Source organism: Triturus cristatus, chromosome 5_1 (genome assembly GCF_964204655.1).
Source record: "Triturus cristatus chromosome 5_1, aTriCri1.1, whole genome shotgun sequence".
Classification (NCBI taxonomy): Eukaryota; Metazoa; Chordata; class Amphibia; order Caudata; family Salamandridae; genus Triturus; species Triturus cristatus.
In genome coordinates, this window is record NC_140587.1 from 153,909,954 (window position 1) to 153,926,779 (window position 16,826).

General features: G+C 45.5%; 1 long non-coding RNA gene across 1 annotated transcript in view; it reads right to left on the reverse strand.

Annotated features, from left to right (window-relative positions):
- Window positions 1-4,217: 4,217 nt before the first annotated feature.
- LOC146830451 (uncharacterized) overlaps window positions 4,218-16,826 on the reverse strand; it is a 236,195-nt gene continuing 223,586 nt past the window's right edge. The window contains exon 3 of the long non-coding RNA XR_014961156.1: window positions 4,218-4,279. This is a non-coding gene — a long non-coding RNA (uncharacterized LOC146830451). The remainder of the gene's footprint in view (window positions 4,280-16,826) is intronic.

Consider the following 16,826-nt stretch of genomic DNA (forward strand, 5'->3'; position numbering starts at 1 on the left):
AATACATGTTGGTCAAACTCCAGAACTATTGACTCTGGTTATACGTGTTGATATTTTAATAATTTAATGAGAGTATTTTATCGGGGACAACGGGGTAATAACACACATGACAACTATCACTAAGTTGGCATAGTGTAAGTTTTATTAGTGCTGTGGTAAGCTCTGTAATTTGCAAACGCCAGGATGCATGATAGCAAGTGTATGTGTTTGTAGTACTTCCCCTCTAGCCAGGAGCTAACTAATAGGTGTTCTACGTGCACAGGAATCTCTGTGGTGAGAGTTGTGCAGAGCAAGGTCAGGAGTACAGGTATATTCCAAACTTTTAGAAAATAAACACTCTAGCTCTACAAAGGACTCTGTTACTTCTTGGCCCCGGCTATATTCAGGCCCTCTGTCTATCGAAAGGCAGCACATCTCTCCTTTCTAAACACAGTTTTATTAAATCTGTTCAGAAAATTAAGTTTATTAAATGCCTTACGCGTTGTAAAAAAAACAAAAATACACAGAAATCCGAAAAATAGCAGCAAAGGATAACCTGCATAGCTTTTATCTGTCGCTAAAGACCGCTTTCACCAATTAGTGACCTCATGTAACGAATACTTTACAAATATTACATATACGAATTAGTACAGAGAGCGGACTTTAGGAACGCCTCCGTCGGCCTGTAGTTTCATGTGGTTTAATAGTTTGCCATAGCTTGGATGGGCTGTTCCATGACATTCCCATAGGGTGTATTGTCCTATGTCTTCCCCCATTAGGCCGTCCTATACACATCTTCACCCTGCCCCCTCCATGCTTCTTCTATTCATAGTTCCCTCGTTTCTTTCCCCTTCATGCCCACACTTGTTTCCTGACCAGAAACAGTAGTAACTCCTCTGCTCAGGATCCCTCTGAACGCGAAGCAACTAGCGGGCTGCAATCATTAAAGGATGCAGCCAGTTTCTGCACACAAGTGCCTCATAACAGCTGTCAATCTTAGGGGGATTTCTTCTCAGAACATAGAGATGTTGCACTAAGAGACTCGGAGCCTTGATAATGACTGGCATCACTATAACCAAGCACTGTCATGTTTATTTAGGAAGCAGCGAAGAAGTATAAATCATGGTTGCATGATACAACTACGCATGCCTAAACCACGCAGGCCTAAACCACGCAGGCCTAAACAACGCAGTCTGAGCCAGAACCACAACCATGCAAGCCCTTACCATGCATGCCTTTACCACGCATTTACAACAAATATTGTTGTAAAGGCACGATTGATAAAGTGATATGCGTGGTAAAGTGCACACTACAGCACCCTCCACCATGTACCCTGACACCCAATACTGCAGCCCTGGAATCCTTCCCGCCCCAGCCCATAAAACTACACCGACTCCCCACCCTGAGCCCTAAAACTGACCCCCCACCAGGGGCGGCTTCGAACGTCACCCCAGTAATCACAGAGGCAAACGAAAAATAAAATAATCTTAATGAGGGTCATTTTGTTCTTTGTCCTGAGTCTTGGGAGCAGGCCATAGCACTGCAGCAGGGGAGGAGGAGTGATGGGCACTGCTCTCAGTGCGTATGACAGTGTGGCCGGCTGTCTCAAGCCGGCCAAACTGTCATGTGCACTCCCATCTCTCCAGTCCAGCTGTATTTCTGGGTGGAGAGATCAGCAGGCACAGGCTCCAAGCTCCAGATGGAGCGCAAAACCAGTGCACTCTGCCCAATCCCTATGCTGCTCTCATGGTGAGAACAGCGTCGGGATTGGTCGCAGGGGAAGCTGTGAGCTTCAGCCTCTGGCAAGAGGAGAAGCCCGGAGAGCAGCGCGGAAAGCAGAAGACCGGCAGGTACTTTTTTTTTCTTTTATTATTTCAGCCCACTCGTGCTACCACACCCCGCACTGCCCCAGACGCTACTGACCCCAGCCCTGAAAACTGCCCCTCACCCTGAGCCCTAAAACTCAGCCCCAGCCCTAAAAACCCTGACCCCCCCTGCCCTGAGCTCTGAAACCATTCCCAGCCCTAAACTCCCCTCATAAAACCCAGCCCCACTTACCAGACAGCTTCCTGGAGCTTTCTCTCCCAATCCTTCCTGTTCCTCTCCCCACCTATCTGCACATCTAGACCTCTGACTGCCTTTAACCACGCATATGCCTGGTTCAGGCATATGCGTGGTTCAGGCAAGTGTTGTTCCGCTTGCCTTAAAATGGCACACGTGGCTCAGCCCGAGTTGTAAAGGCCGTTTCCCATAAATCATTAGACTTCTAAAAGTGAATATGCAAATTTATGTTGAAGCCATGCTCTCCCAATAATCTGGCTTGCAGGGAAAAAAAGCACAGTGGAGTTCTCGGTTATTGCTGCGTTTATGTTTCAGAAAAAGGAGACCTTCAGGAGTGTCTGCTCTGCTCATGATTCTCTGGTATTCTGATATTTAACCGGCAGTGGTGGGTGCCTTTAGAACATCTAGTAACAGCCTAAGTTAGTGATGCCTCCTACAGAAGGGAGCTGTGTCTGACTCCAGGGACTTCTAGTGACAGCCGAAGGTACTGCAGGCTGCTTTAGCAAGCGCTTGTTTCTTATTAATAAGGGCCTTTGGTACTGCTGCCTGCAGGAGGAAAGGTCCAAGTGCAGCTTTTCAACATTGAGAGGGTATTCAAGTGTCATGTTTGGCTGAGGGTTTCTTTGTGCCATTTCTGTATATTTAAATCTCTTGTCTATGGCAGATGCAGAATACAAAACCTGCAACTAGAGGCACTTAATGTGTACTATGACCATACATTGGTAAAGCTGAAAGGTCTGGCTAGCATTTTCCGGTACAAGTCAGACCTACTGACCTTGGCAATGCTTGTTTAACAGATAGTATGACATTTTGCCTAAGGCTTGAATTTAGGACTGGACCAGCGTTTGAAGTGATCCTGAGTGCTAAGGAGGGGGTCAGTGAGCATGAGGCAGGGTCAAAGGCATAGCTAAAAAAAACTACATATTCTGTAACTGTTTTGTTAGGTCTTTCACCTTCAGGTAAGTGCATACAAATGCATACCTTAAACGAAAAATAAATGCAAGTCAAACTAATCAGTGGAGAATGCATTATTACACACAGTATAAAGTAGGCTGCCACAAAATGCACAAAAACATTTAGGTCAAAGATAAAAAATTGCTTCCAAAAAATAGATTCTATTAATACGCAGACTGTACCTATTGCAAACATTTTATAACTGTAACAGCATGGGGCAGCTGTTGCGCTACATAAATGTGCATTCATGTCCATTAAAATCACATACTCTAGAGCTCAGCCGGTAACATCCTTGCACTACCTCTCAAAAAGAATAAATCTTTGTCATCATCAAGCTTCAAGTGACTCCATTTAGTAAACACAATTCCATTTACATTTGCAGATTAACCAATTGTAAACATTTACATTTCTTTCAGGCAGCAGGCGTCCTGGCAATGCTTGCTTCTCTTCCAGTGTCTGTCTCTCCCTTGCCTTCATAGCACGGGAGATTCCCTCCCATTCACTTCAGCTGAGGCCTCTCAACCATCGGACCTCACTGAGGATGGCTGTCTTTAAAAAAGAAAAGTTGGGGAACTGTTTTGTTAAATTAAAAAGAGCATGTATACATCATGCCCTACCCCTACAGACCCTGCCCACTTCGACCTTTGGACTGGACCATCAAATGATCAGTGGCTGTGTATGAACTCTTTTCTTGAGTGAGGCAAACATCAAATCTATGATGTCAAACGATACGGCCAGAAAATTAAGGTAATCAGATTCCAAATACCAAAATACAGGGGCATAGTACAACGGGAAAAGAAAAACGAACAAAAATACATATAAACAACGTATACTTTTAAAAAGTAAAGATTGTGTGACCAAATCATGACTGGTTCCTTCACAACACCCAATAAAATTACGTGTCTTCTTCAGCTGTCATTACGTCAGACTCCAGTGCCTGCTGCCCATGTCCTGTTGGCGTCGGAAACTACATGCTACACACATATTACACTCTCTCCATCACATGTCATGAATTCTACATCCACATGAAGTCATTCTCTGCACTGATCAATCATATTTCACCTCACGTGCTATAACTATGCAGATGACACGCAAATACTCCTTCAACTGCAGTGCCTCAAAGACATTGGAAACTCGCCAATTTTCAGTTGTCTCAGAGCCGTGGATCAATGGATTACATGGAGACATCTCAAATTGAATGCTTCCAAAATGGAAATACTCACGTGTGACGAGTTGAAACATTATGACCCGCTTGCCACATGGCCTGATGATCCGGGAACACCGCCTAAAATATCGAAGAAAGTAAGAAAGTTCAGAATGACCATGGAATCCAAGCTATTGATGAATGCCCAAGTGGACAAACTAGCAAGCTCAAGCTTTGTTACTAGAAAAACTATGCGACGAATCTTCCCCCATTTGGGATTTCGACACCAGGTCCAGGCTACTATCCCCCTTGTTTTTTCCAAACCTGATTACGCCAATAGCCTCTACCACGGTTCAACTTTAACGACCTTGAAAAGACTACAACGGATTCAGAACTCGGTTGCCAGACTACTCTTACATATAAAACCGTAAGACCACATCTTCCCTGCCTTGAAAGCCCTGCATTGGTTACCGGTTGCCAGAAGATCCACGTACAAGCTGCATTGTATCACCCACAAAGCGATTCATGGAACGGGACCGCTCTTCATCAGGAAAAAAATCATTCAACAAAGGAACCTCCGCTCTGGAGTAGCACCTCGCCTTGCCAACACACAAGAAAAAAACAATGGGTGGCACATCATTCTCTGTTCAATCAGCCAAACTATGGAACTCTTTACCCCCAAACATACGATCCACAGATAACAATCTTATCTTCAGAAAACTATTCAAGAATTGGCTCTTCCTCATATAACCACCATAAGCAAACATATAGAAATATACAGCATATCTCTCTGTATATAATATATATGTACCTATATATGTGTATTGCTTTGTATAAATGTGTAGAATACTTATGTTTAAAAAAACTTATATATAGATATTCATTAGTTTCTGCTTAACAAGTGTACATATTACTAATAGTTACATTATTCTATGTTTTTAATATGTATATAACTATCTACATTTGCTTCACTATTGATCTACAAAAAATATTTATATATAAAAATTAATAAATAAAGCTAATTTAAAGTACAACAACACTTGAAAGCCAGAGTTTATTTAATGCATCTTTAATCTACATACACTACCTTTCTTTATGCATCTATATACCTTCCATGTACTTATGGATCTATATCTTTATTACTTTTAGAGCTATATATTTATTACTTTTACTTATTTATTATTTTTCTTCTAACTCAGCATATCCAATGCAGTACCCTATTTTTCACCCTATACCGCTCTCAATACATCCTCCAGCTCAACTCTGACTCTTCTCAAACCTCTTTCTACTACTCTTTCCAATGCACTACCCTATTTCTCATCCTATACCTCTACCAATATATCCATTACCTCCACTCTCTCATTCATCCCAAACCCCATACCACTACTATGAACCCCAAAATAACCTGTTTGAGACTCTTCCCTACTCCACCCCTCCTTGCATCATCTCCTACTTCTTTTTACTATTCCGATCCCCCAAAGCAAGCCTTTCTAAACCCTCCCTCTGACTCTTCCCCCTCCACCTCCCTTTTAATCATCCCAAGCCTCCTCCTACTGCTATGAGCTCCAAAGAAAACAATTCTAAATCCTTCTCTTCTTTCCCTGCACTATCCTTTTCAATCCAAATAACAGACTAACATGACCACCACTCAAATTAATTTCATATTTCACCATACTAATTAAAGGCCATTAAAGGCCCGATCCCTTGTTAAAGGCCCCCGCCTTAGCTTGGGTCTTTAACGCTGGAGCGGTCCTTTAATAGGCAGTAGTGCCCATCATGGTGGGCTCTAAGGCTATATGAGTAACTGGATTTATGTAGCGCTTCTGTCAGAGCGCTATTGCCCACAGTGGTTTGTCTGTTGCATACTGGAACTTCCAGTCCGATTTTAATAACACAAAGAGTAAAATTACAAGTCAAAAGGCTGAGCCATAAAGTCAGGGTTAGCTGAAAGTCTCCTGCTTAGCAAGATATGAAATATGTGACCATCCTAGTGTTACCAACATGGGAAGTGTTACATGCTGAGTCGATCCTTGCTGGATGCAAAGAAATGGCGCACAGACCCCCTCATCAGGTGCTTAACCCTCTGAGCTATCTGCTGGTGCTATATTGTTTCACGTTGTATCATCCTCTCACACAGACCCTGTTAGAAAGATACAAGAAGAAGGAGGAACGCATATTGTGTATTTATTTCTTTATACAGTTTGTATTTTTGCTGTGTAGCATTTGAAAATTAGCACATGTGAGCTTTCAGTGCTTGGTAAAAACCGAACATCTGGGGACTGAGGCGGGATTAGGATGGCATGCTTTGCGTCATGTGCAATCCTCCTAAAGTGATCATCTCACCAAATTGTCACAATAATTTGCAACAGCTCTCCCTAAAGCGTGTGGAAATGGACCGGTTCTCTGTTTCTCTTTCATTATTAATAAGTATTTTGGAAGAGCGTTGCAATGTGTGATGTCTAGTGCTTAATTTGAGCCAGTGCTTTCCAGTGCTCAGCACCGGCACTTAATTGTCAACACTAGCACTCATGACATTCTACCACAAGGTGGCAATATCGTCTAATACAGAGACAAGTACGATAACAGTTATTTGCTCATTTAATATACATTGAACATGACTAATACCTGCCGCCCAAGCCACTCTTATAGCTTTGGGGGCATGAAATAGTCTGAAATGTCACTAGCAAGAGTGTGTTGGCTAGTAGTTGGGACTGTCACTGGCAGCATTGGCAGGGACAATTGGTGGTGCAAGCTGCAGTGGCCTCTTGACGAGAGCCCTGGCACTTATTTTCTTTTACAAATTAAGCACTGGATATGTCAGTAATGTGGACGTTTCCATTCCTGGTATTAGTGCTAAAGAATGGGGGCACGTGATAATCTTGACACTCACGCAAGCCACATTGTACCTCAGCAGTTACATTTCTAAGTCAGCCAATACGTTTCAGGGTTATATTTTCCAAATACACATTGATTGATTTGGCATCCTGTCACAGCCCAGAGGCAAACTTTTTTTTCCATGTTCAAGGTTGTACCAATCACACTTATGATACACGAGTGTGTTTTGGTTTAGCTGGAACCTGGCAGGGGCAAATATTTCATTGGTGCAGCAGGTGCAGTGGCACCGGGGCTTATAACTGAAACAGCAGCAAGGGGCCATCTCCTTCTTTGCACTAAGGCCCATAACACACTGGCTACGCTAGTGTAATTTGCAACCTTGTCACTGTCGCCATCAAAGTTAATGTGACGAGTATAATTGATATGCAGGTCACACACAGCACTGTCCCGCAGATACAAGCAATCAAACTGTATATACACTTATTCTCTAATGGTGAGAAGGTGACCCCTGCAGAGGTCGCATTAACCTTTCAGACTTACCATACATTTTAAGAATCTTAAAAATCCGTTGAGTCTGTGCATTTACCCACTGAGTAAACACACTAGGTTTGGAAAACTGAAGCAGATGCAATACCGCTTCCAAGTCCCAAGCTTTCATATTGTATGCCAACCACCTGTGTCCAGGTTACAGATCCATGCAGCAGGTGCATTTACCCACTAAGCAACCACATTGGTTTTGAACCTGTGACCTGAAGACTACTCATAAATCTCTGCAGCTGTCATATGAATCCTTCTACAATGCTTTACAGAGTAGGAGCATGTGGTCTGCAGGTTACACACACCTCTACACAGCTGGCGCATTGAACCCATATACCTATTTTAATATAAATATTTACCTGTTTCATGAATACTTTTAGAAGGACATTTGTCACTTTCCCTTTTCGGAATATTTCTGGTGCTTCTCAGTAAGGCCTAATTGATGTCTCCTAATTAAATGAACACGCTCCTTCTCGATTTTAGCACTTTATTATGTGGTATTTTAAATTTCCAATGCCACCATGGTCACTAAAGTAGTTAATTTGTAATTGTATTTTTATAGCGCTTACTACTCCTAAGGAGACAGTGTAACGCTGTGCGGCGAGTAGCATGCTATTTCGAAACTGAAGGTTAGAGATGTCTAGTTCTTCTTTTGCTGATGCTCCGCAGCACCAGTTAAAAGTGTTTTATTTTTTATGTTTACCAATGCAGACCAGCATTGGCAAAATGCATTGTCAAATTCAATAGGTCTGCATTGGCAGCCTCAAGGCGGGACTTGTTGGCTTTGCCAATGCTTGTTTTTTAGACGCTGGTCAGGCTGCTAAAATGTATTTGGCCTGCACTGAAGCATTCCGTAAGATGGGCGCTATTTTTGATTATTTTTTTTGACCTGAGGCATATGAGAGATACTTCTACTGTTCCCACTATAGCGGTTGGATCCGCTCCGCCACTGCCTCTTATGCTTCTTGGGGGGTTATCCTTTCTGTTTACTCTTCTGGGTGCTCTACAAGGGGACTGGCTGTCTGTTGGGCTGAGTGTAAAGGAGAGTCACTATCGAGATCTGCACGGCTGCCACTTGGGCATCCCTTTATACCTCTGTCTTACACTATAAGCAGGATGGGTCTGCAACTTACTGCTGTGCTTGGCGTAGGTCCCACCTCTGCTGACGAGCTGGTTGTGTATTTTAGATGTGAGTATTAAAACAGTTCTCCGAATTTTATTAAACTTGGAGGACTCACATGAACTCAGGGTTGGTCTTCTGCTTCGATATTTCTGGACACTGCTTTCTGCTTGCTACATCCTCAGTACTTAGAACTGGGGTGAGGCAGAGCGGACGGGGCAATAAAGCCCAGGTTATATACTGCCAATCTCCATCACAATACCTCCTACTCTTGCTTGTAACAGCCCCGCCCTCACACCTTTCCAAGCAGGGCTGGTTTTAAGGCTTGATATACGCAGTATATGTAAAGGGGTGAGTGCCTTTTGATAGAAACCCCCGCCTAAGATTGATTTTTTTTCTTTTCATACCAACTGCTTGTTAACAGGTCTGGTAGGTATAATGGACAACCCAATCTACCCTTGAGGACTCGGGCAAAATCAATGAACAGGTAAATGTGCCTTCAAGGGATTTATTGAGGTACTTAGTTATGTTATTCTGGGTCACAGTTAGGTGCAAGGTTTGTTATTTACTTGCTAATTAATTTCTTTTGACAATCTATTTTCTAACACAATTTTTTATACTTCTGAGCTAATCATATAAAAATATATCCCAAGGGAGTATATATCGCAAAGCAGGAAACAGCAAAAATAGCAAAACAACACAGGTGTGTATAAAACAAATGAATTTTATCTTCAGATTTCATAAAGGGGACTTATATGAAACAATTACAATTAAACAAGAAGGGAGCATTCAATGATTTTGGCCTTCACTGTTACAATTGTATACACTTTTTCACAATCACAATCGATGAATTTTAGGAAAGAAGTGTACGAGTCGACGTTTCGGTCTCTAGGCTTTCGTCGATAAGACCATCTTCAGAACTAAAAATGTTTATGGTGGTTGACCCCTGAGTACTGTTGTTAGGGAAATTCGACAGATTTATAGAAAACGGCCGTATTCACTTTGGCGTTATGTCGGACCCTGAATGGGTCAATCTTATTCTTTAGAAAGCACAATCATACGAAAACCAACGTAATTTGCTCTGATCGTGTTTAAAAATTCAGTATGGTTAGGCGTCTTGATTTGATGCCAGGAAAACATACAGACGTAACAGTTTTTCAATCTGAGGTCTCCTTTGTAAGTAGATGCTCGGGGGCACTCGTAAGCGCATCAGCTGATGAATAAGATTGACCCATTCAGGGTTCGACATAACCGCCCAAGTGAATTCGGCCGTTTTCTATGAATCTGTCGAATTTCCCTAACAACAATACTCAGGGGTCAACCACCATAACCATTTTTAGTCCTAAAGATGGTCTTATTGACGAAAGCCTAGAGACCGAAACGTCGACTCGTACACTTCTTTCCTAAAATTCATCGACTGTGATTGTGAAAAAGTGTACACAATTGTAACAGTGAAGGCCAAAATCATTGAATGCTCCCTTCTTGTTTAATTGTAATTGTTTCATATAGGTACCCTTTATGAAATCTGAAGATAAAATTCATTAGTTTTATACACACCCGTGTTGTTTTGCTAATTTTGCTGTTTCCTGCTTTGCGATATATACTCCTTTGGGATATATTTTTATATGATTAGCTCAGAAGTATAAAAAATTGTGTTAACAGGTCTGGCATAGAGGGTAAAACCTCATTTTTTGGTATCATGAGGAAAACTAGTACTCAGTGTAATGAAAATAACTAGTAAGCAACCTGGACATTTGCACTCTGTCATGAGCTAGCTATAATGGCCTCTCCTGTAAGCATGCTGGCATCTGCTTAACCTTCAGCAGGAAATGGCTACAGGATGTGTTACTTTACTCTCCACAGAACTGGCATGTAGTTTGATTTGTCTCATCATCACACACAAGCAGTGCTTAATTTGAGCCAGTGGTTTCAGTGACTCCGGCACTTATTTCTGGGGACCAGCACCCAGGAGTTATGCCTCCAATCCCTCCAGCGCGTGCGCTCTACAGCTTCAGACTTTATGCATCTATTTACGATCCATCCAGTGGGCAGTGTGCCACCACCATCCAAGTGACAAGCTTCCTGGACAATTCTGAGAGTTTGGCTTCAACACAGGCCACCACACAGTCACATGGGGAGAGACACCAATTTTTCTTGCTCAACTTCACCGTCATTTTTCTATAAAAATTTAATATGTTTTAAGACATTAGTAAGTAGAGAGTTCTAGGCTTAGAGAATTCCTTTCACCAGTACACATAATTATGAATTTCATTAAAACATCAGTGAAACAAAAGCAGCTCCTTGCACTTTAAGAAAGGAAAATGTGAAAACTCTTGCCTGAGTCATGCAATATTAATGCACATTCACAGAATGAGGCGGTGGGATCACCTTCGTTTCTGTATCGACGTTATCACCAGGAGTTTGTAGCATAAAAAGCACCAGCAGGCCGTGGCGCTACGTAAATACTCGAAACATGTCACACCACTATCACATGCCAGTGGACTGGAGCAGTTTCAGGTGCCACAGCAGTGCTTACTTTGAGCCGGTTTATTTCAGTGCTCTGCACCAGCACATACTTGTCAACACCGGCACTTGTGACAGCCTGCCACAAGGTGGCGTTGTCTGGCTAATTTAGAGATGACCACAACAACAATCAATTGCTAATTGAATATACTTAAAAAATTACTGTTACCTGCCACCCAAGCCATTCTTATAGCTTTTGGGGGCCTTGTAATATTCATATTTGTCACACTTGTAGGAGTGTGATGGCAAGTAATTGCGTCGGTACTGTCGTTAGCAGCGCTGGCAGGGGCAATGTGTGGTGCATGCAGCAGTGGCCTCCTGATGAGAGCCCTGGCACTTATGTTTTTTTTCTCCAATTAAGCACTGTGCCACAGGTGACAAAGAACAAACGGTGGAAAAGAGGAACGGTAGGGAGGCAACATGCTAAAACTACCACATAGGGTCACCAACGCAACAGGTGGAATATGGTATTGAGGTATCCCCCTGAGTGAGTTACTCTCACGGGTACGTATTTTTCACAAAGTCTACGGCAACCCAGTTTAGTGAGTGCACCGGGCCGTATAAAGCATTGTGATTGTTTGCGCCTGGCGCACCTTTTAAAAAGAGCGCCGGGCGCAAACAATCACAATGCGCCCTATTATGATGTATGCGCAGCCTGCGGGCAGTGCATACATGTAAAAACACAGAGCAGCTGCTCCGTGTTTTTACAATGCAGGTGGCACCCGCCTGTATTTTTTACAGGGTAATAGAGATCACTGACTGCACCCGCCTGCAAGGGGATGTCTGGGGGGGTCCATGGGACCCCCTTTACCTCCTGCAGAGAGCTGCTGTCAGGAGGAGCGCTGACAGTGCAACACCTTTTAAATGGCCTCCTGAGGGCTGCTTTGACTCTGCCCCTGCGTCTGTAATATGGCGCGGGCGCAGAGTCGAAGAAATTCCCACATTTGCATATAGCACGTCCCAATGTAAATGAGGGAACACCCTCTGAAGGTAGCGCTGGCGCCTTACGTGCGCCAGCGTTATCGATATTATAGAAGGGGACGCGCACAAGAATCTGCATCCCCTTCTATAATACCAAAGTGCCCCGGGGCGCAAAAAGCGAGCGCAAACGCCCATTGCGCTCCCGGGGCACTTATTGTTGTAATACGGCCCCTGGAGTTAAATGGCAGAGTGGCCGCCCACTCTTCGGCAAGCCAGAGACACTCTCACTAACAGTACTTTGTTCCTGTCTTAAGGGTGGCAAAGCTGGTTAGAGTTTAGGGCACACCATTGATAAACAGATTTAGGCTTGAATAAAGGTCAGAGGCTCCAATGTTGTAGGACTGGAAAGTCACACAGTTAGGGCCCACCTGTCTTAAGACCCTTGTATGATGGCAGTAAGGCAGATTGCGGATGAGACGTTTGAACGACATCTCGGTATGAGTACCCACATGGCGAGATTTGGTTTCATCTAGTGGAACTCATCCAGGGGTGTAGCTTCTGTTGGGCAGCAGGTCAAGTGGCACCGGGGTCCGGAGGTCTAAGGGGCCCACTGAACCCTGAGTATTGCTGTAATTCTCTGTTTAAACAGTGACCAGGGGGCAGGCTCCTTCCTTGCACTAGGGCCCATGACGCACTGGCTAGGTCAATGGGCTGCCTCATCTACCCTGCAAGGATCCCCTTGCGTTAATGATGGAAATTGTGGATATTGGTCATGCCGACATTTTCAAGGCTATTTGTTTTTTGGTGCTAACCTCATTGATTTAATATTGATTGGTTTACATGACTTCTTAAGTTAATGGAGAGATGTGACGTATTACTGGAGCTGGTCTAGAATAGGGCCGCACACACCACACCTCAGGCACAGTAAAGCCTCTCATGCACAAGTCGTAGGTTGCACGACCCCCAGCTGTCCGGAAACGGCCAGGGAATTATACCGAGTTGTGGGTCAAATTCCACATCTTTTTGCACCTTGTTGATATTTCTCTCCCACGTTTTGTGACGAAATGGACCCCAGGAGCTGGCAGTGTGGCTCCCCTCTCCTGCAGCATGTGCGCCCCCTGCCTCCCACTCCGTTCTTGTTCCTTCAGCGGCCGAACTGTCACGGCGGGCGGTGACAACTGCATGGGGGACGAGAGGGACGCGTGACAGTGAGCCGTCCTGACACCTCCGCGCGGTTTAATGGCCTGCCAGAGCAGGGAAACACCTCATCAATATGGACGTCCCGAGGAGTCAAGCTGAACACGAGGAACAAGCGAGGCTTTTTAGCGCGTTGTCCGGGCCATTTGGTCAGCTGAGCGAGGGACTCCGGAGGGGGGGACGCGTGCATTTTGAGCGTTCCCTGAAAAGGACTAATGTGTCTCAAACTGGAAGATTTCATGCCTCGCCCGCCCGCGCCAAGGGGAGCGTTGCTAATCTCTGAAGGCTGCCATCGCGCGCTCGGGCGGCCTGTGGACGCAGCGCGCGGCGGCGGCGCGCGGGCTGTTATTTGCGAGGCTTTTATCTCGGGCCGTGGTGGACCTGCAAACAGGCACTCCGTCATTAAAAGTGACAGTAAAAGTATAAAAAAAAGATTATGTTTCCGACGCCGGCTGACCTGTCTTCTTTGGCGGCGCGGCGATGCAGAACTGGAGAAATGTGTGTCGCTCAGAGTCCCGCCTCACCCACCTCTCGCCCGGCCGCCTCTCGCCGTGCAGAACACCACAGCAGCGGAGCTATGGTCTGTGCTGTGGAATATATATAGTCCGGTGAGGAAGTGGGCAGGGTAGAATGCAAAAGACATTCACAAGCTTTTTCAATTTCACCAACACGTTCCCATACTTTTGTCTAATTTAAAAAAAAAAAAAATTCTAGACACTTTGGGCTTGATTAGGATGGCGGTCTGACTTACATCCGACCGACATCCCTTCAGAAAAGGGTATGGCTGACTAGCTGTCGGCAGTCCCTCAAATGGTATCACGATGCGACCACCTTCAAGGCGGTCGCGATGTGTATCTTTTGCATTGAGGCGTGTGCTGCGGGCTGCAACACACGCTGCAGTAAGAAATATACACTCTGTACATATCCAGGCGCGCAACACCTATTGGACTCAAAGGGCTTCAGCCCCCCCCCCCCCCCCCTCGTGTGTGGCAGCCCGGGATGAGACACCTTCCCGGGCGAAAAAGCAGCCGCACCCGAGCACTTCACAGGTCTTTAAAGGACCATTTGCATGTTAATGAGGCCTTGCTGTTGTTTCACCCCTTCTAAGAGCCCCTGCAGCTCCACTCTGCCTATTGCTTAAAGTTCAGCCCCCCCCGAAATTTTTGCTCAGCCCCCCCCCCCGAAATTTGGCTCTAGTTGCGCCTCTGTACATATCCCTGTACCACGTGGCAGGCCCCATGTAGGGGACACCATAGGTGCCCACCAGTGGCCCAGGTCGTAGGGCCAGGTGGGAAGGTGGGCCGACTACGGGCCCTCAATATCCCTTTCTGCCTGCCTTTTCATGGCGGGTAAGGTGTCATGAAACGGCTGGCGGGAAGGGACATCGTAATCCCTACTGATGTGCCTGGCAGGCACCGCCACCATTGTAGGGATAGCGGACCGTACGACGGGCGGATCCGTGGCGGTCTGTCTCTCCGACTGCCAACCATCCGCCCGCCATCATAAAGCAGAGGGCGGTAATGCATGGTCCGATGGGGGTGGGGCTGCCACCGACAGGCTGACAGTGGTGGTCACACCGCCATCGTAATGAGACACTTAACTTTGAGTTGCCCCAGGCAGGCTATAAGGGTTTAAAGGGGTCTCTTGTACTGTATAAAGAAACAAGCATTGGCAAAGCCAATAGGTTTCACCTATGCAAGAGCTATTGGCTTTGCAAATATGTTTCAGCAAAGTTGTACACCAGAGTGGCTGATGTTCAGCTTGGCTAAAAGTTAGTGGGGTAAAGGAGAGTGGCATGGAGTGGAGTGTTATGGAGTGGCGTACAGTAGCGTTGAGTGGCGTGAAGAGGTGAGGAGTGAAATGAGGTTTCAAGGAGTAGCGTACAGTGTTGTGGAGTGTTGTGGAGGGAATAAAGTGTCGTAGATTGGAAGGGCCATAGAGTTGAGCGATGTAGAGTGGAGTACAGTGTCAGAGTTGAGTAGAGTGTCGCAGAAAGGAGTGGGATAGAGTGTCATGGAGTGGTGTAGGGCAAACTGGAGTATCATATAGAGCACAATGGAGTAGAATGCAGTAGTGTGTCATACTATCGAGGTGAGTAAAGTGACATTGAGTGGCATAGAGGGAGTCGCTTAGAGTGCTGTAGAAAAGCATAGAGTGGACTAGAGTGAAGTAGAGTCCAGAATGGAGTTGCATAGAGTGTCAGTGGAGCACAGTTTAATAGAGTAAAGCATCACTGAGTGGAGTATCCTGGAGTGGAGTGTGGGAGAGTGAAGTATAATAGATATGAGTAGAGTGGCCCAAAGTGAAGTGGTGCAAAGTAGATTGGCATACAATGCATTGGTTTTGAGTAAAGTGGTGCAGAGTGCAGTGTCAAAGAGTGCACTGACAGAGTAGAGCGGGGCAGATTCGATAGCAGCTTTTATGAATTTGAAAAAATTCGAATTAAGAATTTTGACTTGACTTGACTTGACTTGATAGCAGTGGCATAGAGTAGAGTGGTGCAGAGTGGAGTAGTGTGGTGTAGAGTGAAGCAGCATAGAGTGTAGTGGTGCAGGGTAGAGTTGAGCAGTGCGGGGTAGAATGCAGAGGTGTAGCATAGAGTGGCGTAGAGTGCAGTGGCATAGAGTGCAGTGGCGTAGTGTGCAGTGGTGGAGAGTGGCATAGAGTGGAGTTGTGCAGAGTAGAGGTCATAGGCATAGAGTGCAAGGGCATAGCGTGCAAGGGCGTAGAGTGCAAGGGCGCAGAGTGAAAGGGCATATAATGGTGCAGAGTAGAGTGGTGTATGGAGCATTGACAGAGTACTATTTATTTATTTATTTATAGAGAGCTTATAGAGCGCTCAGTAACGCCATCTCGGCGTGTCCCCGCGCTAAAGCTACCAGCGATCACCATGAGAGCCTGTGACCTACACAGTGTATAGATGTGTTTTAAGCTTGGCCCTGAACAGCGCTTCTCTGCTCTCCAGTCTTAGAGCAGGAGGAAGTTTGTTCCATTGTTGAGCTGCTTGGAACGCAAAAGATCGTCCACCCATTCTAGCCTTCCTTATCCTGGGGACTGTCAGCAGCCCGGCACCCTCCGACCGGAGGGTCCTTGTTGGTTCGTAGCGGCTGACTAGATCCCTAAGGTAGGCGGGCGACCTGCCCCCGACAATTCGGTGACAGACGAGGAGGCACTTAAACAGCACACGTTTCTTCACAGGCAGCCAGTGAAGCGCATCCAGCGCCTTTTGAGAATTAGCCCTCCTAGGTCTTCTTAGCACCAATCTAGCGGCGGAATTCTGGATAACTTGCAGGCGGCCCAGGCAGCCCTCGGTGGCCCCTAGGAACAAGATGTTTCCATAGTCCATCCGAGAGGTCACCAGTGCCTGCGTCAGTGTCCTCTGGCCGCTATGGGTAGTAGGTCTAAGGTTTTGTTTAGGGTCTTTAGTACTCCAAAACATTTGCCCACAAGACGCCTTATGTGGCCATCATAGGAGAGAGAGGAATTCATCCAGACTCCTAGATTCTTAGCCTCCTCACAAGGTATGGGGGTAGGGCCAAGGCATGGAGGCCACCA